This window comes from Protopterus annectens, chromosome 7.part0 (assembly GCF_019279795.1).
Source record: "Protopterus annectens isolate FY-2018-M chromosome 7.part0, PAN1.0, whole genome shotgun sequence".
NCBI classification, from domain to species: domain Eukaryota; kingdom Metazoa; phylum Chordata; order Ceratodontiformes; family Protopteridae; genus Protopterus; species Protopterus annectens.
In genome coordinates, this window is record NC_056739.1 from 544041257 (window position 1) to 544057331 (window position 16075).

At 38.4% G+C, this 16075-nt stretch overlaps 1 protein-coding gene across 1 annotated transcript in view; it reads left to right on the top strand.

The window, feature by feature from the left end:
• Window positions 1–16075, top strand: part of PLXNA2 (plexin A2) — a 1613917-nt gene that overhangs the window by 380789 nt on the left and 1217053 nt on the right. The window lies entirely within an intron of this gene.

Sequence of the window (16075 nt, forward strand, 5' to 3'; positions counted from 1 at the left end):
CTGAAGATGATGCATCAAGTTTACAGATGGCAATGAGATGACATTCCTCCTTTCCAGGGGAGTAATTTCTTATCCTCCAGACCAGGTTATTTTGTTTCCACCTGTCATTCATCAAATGCTGTCTCAGGGTGTGATAGGATAGAGCCAGTTCCCCCTTGCCAGGTGGGAAAGAGGTTTTATGCAAGGATGTTGTTAGTGCCAAAGAAAGAAAATGCTTAGAGAGCAGTTCTGGATCTTTCTTTTCTAAACCTGCTTGTGATATTGCCCACATTTTAAATGACATCACTTCATTACTTATTAACTCTTCTTCCTCATTCAAGTTTCCTGATAACACTAGATTTAAAAGATGCTTATTGTACTCCTATTCATCCAGACTTCAGGCATTTCTTAAGGTATTCTGTCTGTTAAACACCTTTATTAAATTATCCCAAGACATAAGCTCACATACTTAAAAAAGAAAACAAACTGTATTAACATTTGTCATTTTCAAGCATTATGCATTAAATATTTATTTTTCCCCTTAACAATTATTCAAGTATCATATAAATTGCTGAAATACTACCTTCCCCTAAACCTTATTCTGCATGTACTGCAACGACAAATTTCATTTATTTCTATTTAATAACATATTCCCTTTTCTAAAGATCCCGCCACTAGTTATTTCATCATCTTTACAGTATTCAGTACTTTTATTACAGCTGGTTTAGATTTTGATTTCCATTTTCTAGTAATTGCTTTTTCTGGTAGCCAGTAACATTAAACTTGTGACACTGGGAAAGCTGAGGTTAGGTTTTTGATCAGGGTGCAGCCATCTTGGAAGTCTAGCTTTTGTGTGCCTGGATCACATTATCAGTTCTCTGCCTTATCATTTGGACTATCCACTGCACTAACTGTGTTCATTACAGGCTACAGTATATCCAAGTTTTCCATATTTAGATGACTTACCTATCTTTGCATGGTCTTTTTCCAAAGTGTCAGGAATCTCTTGGGTAAGAGATCTCTTACACAGGCTGGGATTCCAAGAGAACATTCAAAAGTATTGACTCCTTCTCACAGGATTGTGTTTCTGGAATGTTGACTGGATATAGCAGTTCAAAGAGCTTTTCTTCCATGAGATAAACATAGATTGATATGTAGATCTGTTTCTAGGGTTTTCCAGTCAGACTTCCGTCACTGTGAGGGAATACCTCAGGATTTTGGGTCTTATGGCTTCTATGGTTCTAATAATACCCCTAGCAAGACTCCACTATCTTTGTTCCCAGCACCAACATCCCTTCTCTTTTCAGACCCCAGTGGTGGGATTATTCAGAAGAGACAACAGATATCCCTAAATCCAGGTCTCCCCCTTCTCCCTCCTAGTTCCAAAGCAGTCACTCACCACAAATGCCATGAACTTTGTTTGGGGAATAGTTTCAGGAGAGATGAAATTACAAGTTGTCTGGGACACCAAGGGGAAATACAAGCACATAAATATAAAAAAAGATGCTTGTCCTGATGAGGGCACTCAACTATCTGAATGATCTTTGTTCCCCTGGTCCTCTTCAAATTGTTACAGACAATGCCACAGTCATGTGATGTATCAACAGGCAAGGGATAACCAGTTCATACCACTCTACAGACTAGCCATGTTAGAGCGGGATATAGCTTCACAGCACAGTCTCACTCTACAAGCATCATACATTCCATCAGAGAAAAACTGTGTGGCAGACAAGCTGAGCAGGACCAGGGCAGACCTTCATGAATGGAAACTTGATCCATTTGTGTGGAATTCCTTAAGTAGAACTATTTGCCTGTAATTTGAACAATCAGCTGGGAAGATTCTCCTTCAGGACATCATGCAAGAAGATCTGGAAGACAGATGCCTTTTTGTTTTCCTTGGACAAGAATGGTCCTGTATGCTTTTCCACCATTTCCATTGATATCCAGGGTATTTCTGAAGATTCAAAAGGAATCCCCCAATATCATTGTGGTGACTCTGTCTTGGCCCAGGCATCCCTGGTTTCCCATCTTTTAAAAATGGTCAGGGGCAATTACCACAAACATTCTCATAAAATGGTCTACTCACACAAGGACGAGAGTGTTTGATACACTTTGGCCCCAGTCAACTTCAGCTGACTGCCTGGATGATAGTGTCTTAATTCATTTTAGGTACCTGTTTTATGAGGATGTACAGCAGATACTAATGGAGGCAAGAAAGCCTGCTACTAGAAAATTGTATATTAGCAAATGGAAAAGGTTTTCTAGTTGGCACCAACAACATAACCAGCACCCAATCACGGTTAGTGTTGCTCTGTTTTTTTCAAAATTTATGTGAGATACTATCCCATGGCCTTTCTTATTCCTCTGTCAAGGTTCATTTGTCAGCCATTTCAGCATGTTTGCCCGTGGATCCTTCTCTTTAAATGCATTCTCATGTCAATATGTTTTTGAAAAGGTTTTGCTTGAGAGGCCTCCAAGAAAACTGCAGGCCCCTCCTTGGAATATTAACTTTGTATTAGAGAAGCTAACACTTGGTGCATTTGAACCGGCTAACCTGGCTAACTTGAGGTTCTTAACATGGAACACACTTTTACTGATTGCTGTGACCCCTCCAAGAAGGGTATTTGAGTTGCAAGCTCTTATGATGCATCAGTCCTGTTCCAGTTTCCACAGGGACACTGTTTCTTTAAGAACTAATCCTTTTTATGTCTAAAGTGGTGGTCAAACTTACTTTAAGACAGACAGTCCCATCTTCTCATTTTCTTTCCTAAACTCAAAAATGAGAGAGAAAGGATACTCAATACTTTGGATGTCCACTGACAACTCAGATACTATCTTGAAAAATCTTTCATATCTTCAGATTTGTTGTTCATTTCTTCTGAAGGTAAGATAAAGGGACAACCTATGTCAAAACAGACTGTTACCAAATCATTGTCTAAGGCTATTAACTTTTGTTATACTCACCACAACAAAACTACTACAGGCAGGGTCAAGGCCCACTCTATCAGTGCCTTGGCTTCATCTGTGACTTTTCTGAAAAAGTTGGATTCTAGAAGTATTCTAGAAGCTGCATCTTGGTCCACTGTGCATACTACCACAAAGCAGTGTAAGCACTGATTCTTTCTCTAGGTCTAGATAAGACTTTGCAAAGACCTATCTGCAAGAGCTGGTAGACTCTTTTCCTTCCACCTCCCAAGTGTAGTAATCTAGGGTAATCTACCCATATAGCTAAGGGTAATGCAACAGTAATCAGTATGATGAACATAGTACAGTTTTATAAATAAACTTACTGTAACAATTGATGTTTGAATTATCACTGCTGCAGTATCCACTCCCTCCCTCCCTTCCTTCATTCCCCTTTTTGGTTTGTTTGTGCCATGGTGTGATTATTTATTTTTTATTCTTCCTAGTAGTGCCTTTTCAGGGTTCAGCCTCCCACTTTCTGTTGGCAAGAAAGCTCTGAAGGGCTTGGTGCCCAAGCTTGTCTTTTAGTCAGCTTAGATCAAGCTGCCTGATAGTTTGCCTGACAGTATGGGCCTGTAGAAGGTGCCCTGAAGCTTTATTAGCTGGCCAGCTGTTATACCTTTGGCCAGATAAAACCCATATGGCTAGGACTACTGCAACAGTGATCATTCAAACATCTACTACTGTTATGGTGAGTTTACTTACACAATTGTACTTTTCTTCTCTTCAGACCTAGTGAGTATAAAACATATTTCTTCTCCATACATACATATTATCTGTCCAGAATTTCACAGAATGTACAGATTTTTCCTCACATTTTTTAACTGTTTTCTTAAAAAAAATATGGTTTACTAGCAAATCACTGAGGAATGACATCACTAAATATGCTGACATGGACATCCTCCAAAAGGCCTTACTGAGACAGACACCTAGTGTCACAGTCATGGCTTCAAGCTAAATGCCAAAAAATGCATAGTCATCCCATTTGGGAAAAACAAAACACCCACGAATTATCACATAGGTGGCAGCTCCCTTAATACAGAAGAGGTAATAAGAGATCTGGGGACCCAGGTAGATAGTAATATCTCCTTTGACAATTATATTGCCAAAGTAGTTAGGAAATCCTTCTATGTGGCCCATCTAATTACTAAAGGGTTCGCATCTAGAAATAAAGAGGTTATAGTGCCCCTCTACCCATCACTCATTAGACCCATCATAGAGTACAATGCCCCATTTGGGATGTACCTCACAAGACACTGCCAATAGCTGGAAAGACCACAAAAGTACCTCACCAAGAGGATTACTGGCATCAAACATATGTCCTATGCAGCCCTACTGAAAAAACTCCGGCTGTACTCAGTGGCATATTGCTTACTCAGAGATGATCTCTGCCTGACTTACAAAGCCATGTCCAACACAGAATTGTTGGACATGCTCCACCTAAAGAAATCCAAGTCACTGAGAGCCACGCACTCTAGTGGGCTAAACATCGCCACAACAATAAACAGAACATGCTGGAGGGATAGATTCCTGTCACAGAGACACTCCATGCTTTGGAACAAAATTCCAAATTACATCAGGCAGAGCCCCTTACTAACACTCTTCAAGAGAAACCTTCACAAGTGGATGGGTAACAGAGAATACACCCCTGGGATCACTTCATTGGTTCTGCTTGACAGAGGATCAGTTAATTAATCAGTGGAGTGGCGAAAGCCGACACACTCTAGCTAGGCTTATAAATGCCCTTGGGCAGATAGCCTAGTACCTACCTATGACCTTATGAACCTATAATAATGGCAGACATTTTAGATTCAGATTTCATACCCTCCAAAGATGCATTCTAATGCAAAAACTTATTATTTTAGTAACATTCTAAGTTTATAACAGCAATATGTAAAGTCTATGATTTTGGGCCATTGAATTCCCCATTATTTTTTGCTTTAACCAGAATTCTTCTGCTGAGAGTTTGAGAGGTATGTTTCCATATTGTATCTTTTAATTCTAATTACTTTTGTTGTGCAGTGCTTTCATGAGAGTGGTGATGTTAACAAAATAGCTTCTCTGCGATTGACAGTAGAAACTTAAAAATGGTTTCAAAAATTCAGTTGTAATTGCAATATTTAGAAGAGTTTTAAAGATCTGTAGTCTCAGGATTGTTTGTTTCTTTTCTTCTCTACCCATGTAAAAACTGAAGAAGTAACTTTTCCTAATGTAAAATAAATATGACTTTCAGTAGTACTTCTACATTTGTTTCTGAGTTTTGAACTGCTTGGGTGAAGTATTTTGCCAGAATACAGAAGGCGTGCAAATGAACATAGAACTAATACTGGAGAGAGAGAGAGAGAGCTGATTTAATGCGTACATTTACTAAACTAGGGGTCCCTGGTGTAACATATTCTTACATGAAAACAATAGAGCTGCTTAGTTGACTACTTTATTGAAGAATCGTTATGGATTTTACTTCTTTAAGTCAGAGAAAAAAGTGGTGTGTTTATCTGTGTCTGTATATGTGGATATTAAAGTTGTATGGTGGTTTCCTGCCACCTGTAGAGAAATGCCAAATGTGAGGATCAGAAAAACTGACAGTTACATTTGTACAGAAACCAGGGCTACCATAGTACAAAGGTAAGATGCTGTATCATAGGAAAGAATAGTAGTGCAGTTTGCTTTCTGGTTATGCATCTTCTACACTGTGTATATGTGGTGTCTGCACAGATGATTTGTTCTTATTAGACAACCCAAGGATATGCTGTAGGCAAATCGGTGATCCACAAAAATTCCATATGTGTGTGTTTGTGTGTGTGTGTGTGTGTGTGTGTGTGTGTGTGTGTGTGTGTGTGTGTGTGTCACGTGTGCTTTTGTCCCTGCAATATAATAGTATCATTGCAGAATACTATGTTATTAACCCAAAGGGCCCTTTTAAGCACAGTCATGCTTTCCAGTAAAATATGATAGGTTTTGATTCCCCAAGCAAACTACAACCATATATAGCTATATCTATAGATACATCTATATAAATACATGCGTCTGTGTGTGCCTGTGTGTATGTCTTCTGACATGAGGGTATATATATATATATATATATATATATATATATATATATATATATATATATATATATATATATATGTTTTGGGGCATGGGTGACTAAGCATTTGTAGTCTTCTTCCCTCTAATAGAGACAAAGGTGCCAGAGCGGGAGTATATTTATGGTTTTCCATCCACTGATTCAAGTTTTGCTTGTATACGTGGAGGGATGAGCTGTCCTTTACATGGATGGAAAGCCTATTCCAGAGAAGGAGGAGCCTCTTAGACACATACCTGTCCCTACCACATGTCCTATTTATATGAGAAGGAGGAGCCTCTGAGACACATACCTGTCCCTACTACATGTCCTATTTATTTCAGAAGGAGGAGCCTCTGAGACACATACCTGTCCCTACTACATGTCCTGTTTATGTTGCAGGCAAGGTTTAGGTCCCTGGACCTTGAAGTAGTAGACTGACAAAATATTAAGCGTTGGTTTCTCTGCCTTTTGTCCACTGAATGCCTAGATAACTTCCACCCCCCCACAACCCTAAATTCAATAAAGTGGGTAAATGAAGAATTAGTGTATGAATTAATAAACTTTATTAAAATTATGCAAATGATTGAGAGGCAGAAAAAAGTGTTTAAGGTCTAAACATCAGTCCAAGTAAGTGTAGTTTTAAAGACTTCACAGTGCAGAGTGCAAGGCCTTCCCACTGCTCACAGAACGAGTCCTCATCCTGTTTGTTTTATACCTCAAGTACTCGGCTTCTAAGTTAATTTTTTTCCAACATTAATAATTAGGTAAGCACTTGTTTACTGCATTTTTTTTAAATGGTGAAACTACTGTTCACTTACTCCCATTCACTTTACATGTAAATTACAATGCCTTATGCTTCAAAATTGTACCTATTATGTGGACAGCTCTGGGTCTGATTGTACAAATGACCCAAGCACTTCATTCTCCAACTGTTCTTTTAAACTTCTCACAGACTTTAGATACAAAGTGCTTGGGAAAGTCTCATGTCGCAGCAAAGTCTTATATTTTAATACAGCTCCTTTTTAAGTTTCTCTCTATTGCTTTACCACTGCCAAATCTCACAGTGCTATTACAAGCTTTTTTCACACCAGTCTAAGTAATCTGAAATTTCTTGCCTGTGTACCATTGCCAACACACTGTTTTCCTTTGTTTGTTTGTTTTGTTTCCTTATTTTATGACACAGTTATCACATTCAAAAAAGAATCGCATTATACTGTTGGCACAAATGTTATTTGTCTTAATGACTTACAGATTGAAACTTAATGATGGGCTTGCTGCTTAGATCACTATCCCTGTTGCTTGAAGACACGTAGTCTAACAGTGTTCATGTACTTCTTATGAGTTTGCATGTGAGACATTGTCAAATAAGCCAGAGAATCAGACATCCAAAAATGTCAGCAGACATACACACAGACATGCACAGACATATGCATTTATATAAATGTATATATATAGATATGGCTATATATGGTTGTAGTTTGTAAGAGAGAAACCTCAAAAGCGCAAACATTTTTTTTCTTTGTTTGGATGGCTGCTTTTGGTGCGAGATTTGTCCTTTCTCCACGGTTGTGTCATCTCATATTTGGTATATATAAATAGCAGGTGGAGTGGAGGCTGCTGGGGAACCTGCCCTTTGTATAAAGTTGTGTTTTTTTTTTTTTGTCTTTTTCATTTGATCTTTTTCGCTCTTTTGAGTATTCGCTGTTTCATTAAGTAGTCATGTATAGATTCGGGTTCACTTCTAAATCCTGAAAGCCCAAAATCTTGAAAGTTCAAAATACTGAAAAGAAAATACGGAATCTCATAATACTGAAAACACACAGGATATCAACACTTACTATATTCCAGCACAAGTGCATACAGAAACATATTACCCTTCAACTATAAGCAGGTGGGCAAGCCACCCTGCACCCTCTATATAGGGGGCTTTGCCCCCTCCCCCTGCTACTTAAATATATCAACTCTGAGATTGCACTTCACTACACTAAGTGCATACTTGGAGAAAATTAATATAGTTTGAATTTTATTTGTTTCTGTATGTACTTGTGCCAGAATATAGTAAGTGTTGGTATCCTGTGTGTTTTCAGTATTATGAGATTCAGTGTTGTGAGTTCACCTCTTGAGTTCTTAACAACTGTGTCTCAAACACATAATAGCCTGGTTATGATAAAAGATCCAATCATAATCCTCTGTGTTGAGAATATCCTTGTTTACAGCTCCACTAATTAAATGATGTTTCTCAACTGTCGCTCATTTTGGAAACATTCCTGACTTTTAGCTCAAAATTTTACTTTTCGTTTACTCATTGTGATTCTTTGTAAACAAAAAAAGTCAACAAATAATGACAGCAATTAAAGCTACAAATGTATTTAGTTTCAGTAAAATCGATGCAATTCAGGTCTTTTTATTCTGTAAAATTAATTAAGCCGGTACTTTTAACATTTAAAACATATCCCTGTTTGAGAACTACCATTCAGGATATTGTCTATGGTTTCTCCCCATCCTTTTTCTGAAATAGTTTCTTGTAGCCCATCTTCGGTTATATTTTTCAAGGACATCCATTTGGAGGCTAATACTTATTAATAATTAATAATTTTATTTGTATCTTTTCTCTTTTCTTCCTGACATTGAGATAATCTCCATTATTGAAAACATTAACGTTAAATCCTAGAAATTACTGCACCTAAGTAATATTTGTACATGTACAAATGCAGTGACTTGCACAACTTTTAGTATTACCTCTTTACTCAGATGGTGAGTCTCATAGCACCAGACTTTAGTAAAACTGCCATATACATCTTCTGGGGTGTCTTCTGTGCGGAGTCTGCATGTCCTCCCTCTGCTTGTGTGGGTTTCCTCCAGGTGCTCCGGTTTCCTCTCACATCCCCAAAGACATGCTGCAAGTGGATTGGATACGGTAAAATTGGACCTAGGCATGAGTGCGTGCATGTGTGTGTGCCTTCCGTGGAAGGTTGGGCGCCGGGCTGGCAACTCGACACCGTAAAAGCTCCACTGCCAATCATGAGCGGACAAGGTGATCCGCTATGGCGATCCCTAACCGGGAAAAGCCGAAAGAGAGAGAGCGAGAGAGATACACCTTGCAATTTTTTTTCTTTAAGAGAAAGCAAATAGACATTTCAAATTTATGATCAAATGAATTTCTGACTAACTGGGTAAAGTGAGCAGCCCATTTGATTGTTCACTTGTTGAAGAAATGGTAGCTGACACTTTTCTTTGAAGATAACGTTCCTCACAGTGCCATTGTAACATTCAGATTGCATCTTTAATTATGTCCATTTGATGTTGTATATACCCTTCACACTTTTGTGTAAAATGTTGTCCACATGGAATATCTGGATTCAGTTGAGGTGCTTAATTTTCCATATTCTTCCTCTTGTTTCTTCCTCCAAGTCTGTAAGGATTGAGCTCATTTATTCTTTCTTCTTTTACACACACACTTTTATTCAGACCTTGCACCACTTTTGTTCTGCTCTGTGAATTTCCTGTCATCTTTGCATCCTTATTCTGTTGAAACCTTCCCTCCTTCCATGCATATTTTGTTCTATCATGGCAGTAATACTTTTCTTACCCTCCCAGTATAGCTATGTTTCTATACATGTAATGATTTACACTGATCTTGAGAATTACAGAAACATACAAAAGAGTAATTTTCAGACTCTTGTCTTAAACAAAAGCAATTGAGTACAAATGCCCCACATCAGCAACAATGAATTGCAGGGTCTGGAATTATTTCTCAACCTTAATTTCATTCTTCTCTTCTAAAATCTGAAGTTCTGAAGGGATAAACCAAAGTCAGATGGGAGGGGGGATATATCACAGAAAGTTTGGTGCAGTTAATATGTGAGAGACAGGAGTAGAAATTAAATAACCTCTTCTCTGTTCCCAGTTATTCTCTATAGGTATTACATGCTTATCTTGAATGCTGTAACAGAACTCATCAAGTAACTGATTTATGGCAAAACGTGTTACAGGCCATACTGTTTCACCCAGTAAAATCTTTCTGATAGAGGAAAGTTTTACTATAATTAGTTCTATTTCATTCTTAGCCAACCAGATCACTAGACTGATAGTACTGCTATTTTCCAAGCAGAAACTTTTCTTCTTTCGGCTGCTCCCATTAGGGGTCACCACAGTGGATCATTGTTTCCATTTCATCCTGTCCTCTGCATCTTGCTCTGTCACACCAACCACCTGCATGCCCTCTCTCACCACATCCATAAACCTTATCTTAGGCCTTCCTCTTTTCCTGTTACCTGGCAGCTTCATCCTTAGTATCTTTTTCCCAATATACTCTGCATTCCTCCTCAGCACATAGGTTCAAAGGTTGGTACTAGGATATCTGCCTGAAGGCATTTATAAGCCTAGCCATCTTGCCTGTACTCTCTTCTCCACCCCTCTTCCACACTCACCATTACTCTGAACTGTTGAACCCAAGTATTTAAACTCATCCACCTTTGCCACCTCTACTCCCTGCATCCTCCCTCTCATTCACACACATATATTCTGTCTTAGTCCTGCTGACCTTCATTCCTCTTCTCTCTAGAGCATATCTACACCTCTCTAGGGTCTCCTCCACCTGTTCCCTACTCTGACTACAGAGTGCAATGTCATCTGCAAACCAAGCAGAAACTAATGAATGAAAATCAAGTTCACTCTTAGCATCTACAAACATAACATTTTGTATAAATTGTATTATAAGGAGAAGAAATATCATTAACTTAGGTTTTCTTTGTTTTCCAAAAAACTCTTATCTTAGTGCATGTATTTTTTAACAGTAATAGATAATGGCTTATTATTGTAAGGAATGCAGAAATGCTAATCAATCAAGAAAATAAGGAAATGGCCTAGGCTTAAAATGTCGGCTAGCCTACTATTTACCTATCAACCTCTAAGAACGTTTCAATAATACCCCTCTGTTAAAGTTTCGCTTTTAATTTTTTTTTTATTGTAATATACATCATTACAGGTTCTCTTTACATATGCATTTAAAACATATTTTTGAGAAGTATTGTATATATTTACTTATTTTCATTTGTTTACCAGGGTAGAACAGTGATCAAACAATAACCAATTACATTAAAATTGTTCCATATTTTTTTTAAGAATGCAGTATTGTAGTGAGGGATGCATGAAAATAAAATAGCGTAAAATACTTCAGAAACTACAGAAAACATGAAACAAGAGAAGAATAGCATTTTATATGTTCTTATTTCACAACCAGAAAGAACAAATGCAGAAAACTATTAATGATGACTCCAGAAGTATGTTTAGGCGAATGTAAGGTACTTACCTGTAGTACTATTTTGTATTACTTATGTTGCAAAAACACAGTAAGATATCAAAAAAAAAACAAAAAAAAAAAAAAACAGATGAAAAGCTGTAAAAAGATGCCTTCACTACAATTCTTTGGCCAAATCCAGCTTTGTTAGCTAAACTTTTGAGTACAGTGCTCCAGTGGGAAGCATGTAGTTAGCTTGCAGAGACTTTTATCAGGTTGCAGAATCATAGTGGACTAAACTTACTTTCCACTAGTATCAAAAATGGTAACAATAGATTTTGAAGAGTTTGATGAACTTCAGGTATAAGGGATTTGTACCCATAAGTCTGAGTGACCTTATTAGAATCACCAAGTTAATTTAAAGTTGTGTGGGTGTACAAGGTGAGGTGGAGGCTTACCCCCCCCCAACTTATTTTCATATTGTTTTTGTGATATAAGTGAGCAGAATATTTTTATACCATGTATACTGACATGACGTTATATTGATGATATTGTATACTGAACATATGAAATAAAAAAAAATATGGAAGAAATCATACTGGATAGGGTAATATTATTAATGTGCTAGTGTCTAGCTAGATAACCTCTAAAGTTCTACATTCACATAGAGAAAATTAGGTCAGAAATCAACTGTCCATTATTCTGGTCTCAGAAGATGACCCGTTTCCTTTCCTTTCCATCTGAGTCTTGCCACTGGTAAGGGCATCCTATTTACCATTTGGAATGTGATCTACCTCTAGTAGCTGCAGTCTCCGATAGGAATTTGACTTGTCTCCAGTCTATTGCCAACAAAGTCTTCCAATTCAAAACCAGCTTCCATAGAACAAAATACCATTGCATCTCCATCAAGAAGGCTAGCTGGCTACCCAAAAAGCAATGAGTTTATCTCCAACTTGGCTTGCTTCTTTTCAGACTGCTTCATCAAGACCCTGTCACACCCTACCCAGCCAACCTTATCCCTAGCATCTGCTCCTACAACCTTAGGAGCCACTCCCAAACAGGACCAGGTCTTCAAATACCAAGAACAAAAACTTCAGAGCAGCAATAATAGTTTCTCTCTTCTAGCCTCCCAACTCTGAAAAATCTCCCTCTCAACCTAAAGGAACTTTCTTACTGATCTGAATTGTAACCCAGTGCTTTCTTCTTCTTCTTCTTCTTCTTCTTCTTTCGGCTTTTTCCGGTTAGGGGTCACCACAGCGGATCAGCTGTCTGCTCATGATTGGCAGTGGAGTTTTACAGTGTTGAGTTGCCAGCCCGGCGCCCAAACTTCCACAGAAGGCACACACACACACGCAGTCACACCTAGGGCCAATTTAGAGTGTCCACCTGCATTCTGTTTCATAAACAAAAACTATGCTCATGTCAAACCTCATTGCACATAACTTCCCCATCTCACCCAACACATCACCAGATTCCAGTTGACATTGTAGAATCTTCTCCTCCTCTGTCTGCCTTAAAACCCTATATATATAGAGGGTAACAGCGCAAAATAGCTTTTTTGCAGGGGACAAACCCACGGCCTCTCTATACTCCTAGTACTTACATGTACTAACTCAGGGACTGTCGTACCTTTGAGAAAAGGGAATAATTCAAAACATGTATGTTTTATACTGTTTTAATAGGTTTTACAAAATATTCAGTGCTTGTTACTTTGTGTTCTACATGCCAAATGGCCTTTTTTTGTCTGTCCTTTTGTTATACAATGCATTATAGGTAGGGACATGTGTAAAAAGGGTCTTCTGTCTGTTTTTTTTATCCAGCTAATGAAAAAGAGCTGTGTTTTCCTTAGCAAGAAACTATGAGTTTGATAGACAAAATTATATTAAAAAAGAGAGACAAATTCTCTGAGAAGCTATTGTGAGATTTCATTTCATCTTGTGATGTGCACTGAGAAATCCGACTTTGACAGAAATGCCGCAGAGGGAAAGGAACTGCTAAGTCTTATTTTCTTAGTATGTGGAAATATGGGGATCATTCTGTAGAGAGGAGAATACACACTGGGGAAAGGAAATGGTTTGTTTAGGGCATGGCTGTCCTTTGGAGTTCTTCATGTCCTTCAAATACACCAGAACCTTGGAGTTCTTCATCTAACAAACAATGTAAATGTTAAAAAGTGGAAGCAGGAGGAGGGTGTGGCTTATTTGGGGATCTTTGTATATGGGTAGAGACTAGGAGATAGCAGCAGGGTCTCAAAGTCTTTGTATATGGTAGGGGGGTAGGAGACAGCAGCAAAGGCTTACGGTCTTTGAATATGAGTAGAGAGTAGGAGATAGCAGCAGGGGCTCAAGGTCATTGAATATGAGTAGAGAGTAGGAGATAGCAGCAGGGGCTCAAGGTCATTGAATATGGGTAGGGAGTAGGAGTTAGCAGCAGGGGCAAAAGGACTTTGTATATGAATATGGAGTAGGAGATAGCAGCAGGGGCTCAAGGTCATTGAATATGGGTAGGGAGTAGGAGTTAGCAGCAGGGGCTCAAGGACTTTGTATATGAATATGGAGTAGGAGATAGTAGCAGGGGCTCAAGGTCATTGAATATGGGTAGGGAGTAGGAGTTAGCAGCATGGGCTCAAGGTCATTGAATATGGGTAGGGAGAAGGAGTTAGCAGCAGAGGCTCAAGGACTTTGTATATGAATATGGAGTAGGAGATAGCAGCAGGGGCTCAAGGACTTTGTATATGAATATGGAGTAGGAGATAGCAGCAGGGGCTCAAGGTCATTGAATATGGGTAGGGAGTAGGAGTTAGCAGCAGGGGCTCAAGGACTTTGTGTATGAATATGGAGTAGGAGATAGCAGCAGGGGCTCAAGGTAATTGAATACGAGTAGAGAGTAGGAGATAGCAGCAGGGGCTCAAGGTCATTGAATATGGGTAGGGCGTAGGAGTTAGCAGCAGGGGCTCAAGGACTTTGTATATGAATATGGAGTAGGAGATAGCAGCAGGGGCTCAAGGACTTTGTATATGAATATGGAGTAGGAGATAGCAGCAGGGGCTCAAGGTCATTGAATATGGGTAGGGAGTAGGAGTTAGCAGCAGGGGCTCAAGGTCATTGAATATGGGTAGGGAGTAGGAGTTAGCAGCAGGGGCTCCAAGGTCTTTGGTCATGGGTAGGGAGTAAGAGATAGTGGCAGGGGCTGAAGGCAGCAAGCTCTTAGATAGTGAGAGGTAACAGAACATGCCTGGACTTGACAGCTTCCCCAAGTTATGGGAAGGAGATGCAGCCTGTCGTCTGTACCAGTGGACACACAAACAGCTCCAAAGATGTACTTTATTTGAAATATTTAAGATACTTTTACTGTAATTGGATACAGATAAACTCAGATGAGAATAGTTTAGTTGGCCTGGTGATCCTGTACAAAACAGCCATAAAGAAAATGTGTACATAGCCGAGCCATAGTTGCAGTATTGGAGGCAGCAAAACACGGTACCAAAAAGTGCAGTCAGCTAACTAAAGGTACATCATTTTATTGTTCAGGCAATTTTGGAAAAAAAAATGCTTTCCTGGTGGGAGATGTTTATTTTTTTGATATATTTGTAAAACCTAAAAATGGTCCACTGTCTTTAGTGCTCTACCACAGTAACCATATGGAAATAAATAACTTTGAGATGAATAACACATTTTTTAATTTAATTTCAGTTATTTGTTATCCAGGTAATCCCAGTGGACATGAGTGTTCCTCTTCAGTGGTGACCTGAGATCACTGTCTTGCTAAATGACTTGCTCAGAATGATACAATAGGCTGAGAGAATCAGAGCCCGTATCACAGGAAGTGATTCATTAACAGTTCATAGCTTTAGTCCTCTGTTCTGTAACATGGTTTGTAATAATTCTGAAATTGATTTCTGAGAGAAAATTGTGTTGCTAATATCCAGATTCATATTTAACGGTTAGTGACTGTCAGAATGTGACCACATCAACTCAAGTAATTTTTTTAATTCATTTTACTAAATAAATAACTACAAATAATTTTGAAAAAATTCCGTAAGGGAAATTTAATTTAATACCAGTGCAATAACTTGTTTAACTTGACCAATAGGTACTGAGAACTTCATGAACATTAATACTGAATACGTACTCACAATGCATGATTTTATAGAAGTGTGTGTCCATAAAATAGCACTTACTGTGTTTGGCCATGTGTATTTTTTTTATGTTGTGCACTGTTTTGAATTAATGTAGATTCTGTTTTACATTTCGGCATCAGTTGCTGGACACATTAATCACCTTAAGTAATGGTCCGGTTTCCACCCTTTTTCAATTTAACATAATTACTTCAAGACATGCTTTTCTTTGTTAACTGGTCTACCTCCCAGGGTTGCAAAGGAATTCAGATTCAAATTATTCCATCACTTCAAAAACAGGAGGAACAAGTCCTTAACTTAAAATGTAAGCTGCTTGCTTCTAAAACAGCTGTAATATACCCCCTGTGGCACTCTGGCAGGTTCTGAAACCAATTTACCTGTCAGGTCGTATAAACAAAGTTTGCAAAAACAGAACATTAGTCAGTATATTTGAAAATGTTGTATGTGAGGACAAAAAGTAAATTCCCTCTCTCTCTCGCTATATATATATATATATATATATATATATATATATATATTATAGTTTTTAGTCAGAATACCTTTGATGATAGTCTAGCAAGTCAGAGCTATCAACAGAAAAAAAAACTACCATAAATGTATCTTTATAGACTACAGGTCATTTACAGGCCGTTTAATTTCAAGTGGGCCTGAGATTAGCTGTACAAACCCAGCAGTTGGCAAGCCCTTG